Raw genomic sequence first — 2,137 nt, 5'->3', positions numbered from 1 at the left:
CAGAGCGAGGTGAGGTTTCCACAGAACTTTTGACCTTATTAAATTCGATTTCAAGATGTTTAAGACTAACGGTCTGAGACCTAGAAGTCAAAACACTTAACGAACAAATAGCGGCAGCTGTCAAGTCAGCCTTTGGTCGCGGGGAGATGGGATCCAAGGTGCATGAAGGCTCTCAAGAACCTGGGGATATTCAGGCCCTTGTAGAAAATGAGGGTGTTGTCATACAGCGGTGACCTTTTCACATCCCCTGTACAGCTAAATCTCCTCTAATCATGTACAATACTCAGTACAATGGAAACACTGTGCAGTTTTTATGCTGTATTATTTAACAAATAATGAAAAATAATGACAAGAAGCCCACACATTCTAGCACAGACACATTTTCCCCAAATATTTCTATCAATAATTCTTTAGATCCATGGATGTGGAACTTGCAAGCACAAAAGGCAACTTTATGGAAAAGAGTTATCTGGGCAGTGGTGACGCATGTGTTTAATCATAGCACTAGGAGGCAGAGGCAGGCAGATCTCTGTGAGTTCCAGGCCCTCCTGGTCTACAAGAGTGAGTTCCAGGACAGGCTCCAAAGCTACAGAGAAAATCTGTCTTGAAAAACCAAAATAAATAAATAAAAATTAATTAATTAATTAAAAAGAATAAAGTAAAATACATAGAATTGACCAAAAGCAACTGGGAGTCAGGGCAGAGAAATGGGGATGCAAAGAGTATAGCTGGACACTTCCCTGGCAGGGGAGATACCATGGTCACAAAGGTGGCTTTCCCAAGACGAGGTTTATCCACTACATTCCCATGCTGGACAAGGTTTATCCATCGCACTACACGTGTGTCTGTTCCTGAGATTTCCCCAGATGTGGGAAACTCGGCTGGGGAAAACAATAAGAACAAAGCCAAGCCAAAACAAAACCAGAAGGACAGTTAGGTGGCGCCTTGAACGGAGTGAGAAGTATATTAAAAACAAACAAAACAAACAAAACAAACAAATGGGTATTAGGTAGTGGAATTAATCATGTCCATGTCAAATCTGCACTTTTAACCCTTGTTTCCTCTGGATCCCTAACTTCATGAAAATCTCCTAAGGTTCTACAGACTCAACAAATCCAAAACGAGAGCACCCACCTTCCCATTCAGAGCTCATCCCCAAGTCTGTCTCTCTTCGGGTTCAGAAAATGGCATTGCTGATCACCCACATACTGAACTAGGAAGGCTGGACCCCACCCCCTCTATCATTTCTACCATCTGGCTCTATCCGTTCTTCCTTCACGTTCTTTGGATTCCGTTCTCAGGATTCATTCTGTCTCTCCTCTCCTCTTCCCTCCCCTCTCGCTCCTCTCTCCAGAGTCAGGATCTCACTGTGCAGCCCCTGCTGTCCTGGAGCTCACAACAGTCTTCCCACTTCAGATCCGAGTGCTAGGATCCCAAGTGTGTGCCACCACACCCAGCAGGATTCGCTTCTTAGTTCCTGCTACCATCACTTGGAAATACCATTTTCCTCTAGTCCCTCCTCTTCCCAGCCTAGAGGAGAATGCCCAACTCCCTCACGGTGGCCCTTGCTGATACGTCCTTGTTCCATTTTTCAGTCACATCTCCAGTTACTTTCTGCCTCCATACCTCTATCTTATAACAACACTGACTTTCTCCTTGTTCAGCTCGTTACTAATTTTCATACTTAATCTTTAAAAAGACGAGGCGATATCGTGGACCCGGCTAGATGGCTCAGTGGATAAAAGTGCTGGCTGTGTAAGTCTGACAACCTGAGTCTGATCCCCAGATCCCAAAGTGTCCCCCAACTTCCACATGTCTGCCATAGCATGCGTGAGTGTGCAAATACATATGTACACACCATGATTATAGTTTTTATTTTGAGAAAAGGATATTTAGGCTTAATTGGTGGAGGATGACCAAGGAGGTTGATTACACAGTGATATGGGCCTCAGAGAGAAGCCGGAGATGGGCAGGACCACTGTTGGATGTCTCCGTTTTTATTGACTACATTTCTTACATAGGTACTGATTCAGGGACCCTCAGAGAGAAGCAGAGAGGACTAGCTTCAAAGAACCTGGGATCTGATTAGAGAACTAGGTCACAGATAAGGAAGTAGCTAGTACGACTGGTTTTCACA

The 2,137-nt window shown here is 44.4% G+C and overlaps 1 non-coding gene across 1 annotated transcript; it reads left to right on the top strand.

Annotated features, from left to right (window-relative positions):
- The first annotated feature begins 732 nt into the window (after positions 1 to 732).
- On the top strand, positions 733 to 892 carry LOC113457760. The gene has a single exon (XR_003378259.1). It is a non-coding gene; the product is annotated as a U1 spliceosomal RNA (small nuclear RNA).
- Positions 893 to 2,137: the final 1,245 nt, after the last annotated feature.

This window comes from Microtus ochrogaster, linkage group LG5, assembly GCF_000317375.1.
Source record: "Microtus ochrogaster isolate Prairie Vole_2 linkage group LG5, MicOch1.0, whole genome shotgun sequence".
NCBI lineage: Eukaryota > Metazoa > Chordata > Mammalia > Rodentia > Cricetidae > Microtus > Microtus ochrogaster.
Note: the sequence above shows the minus strand (reverse complement) of the source record. Positions and strands in the feature narration are given on the sequence as shown.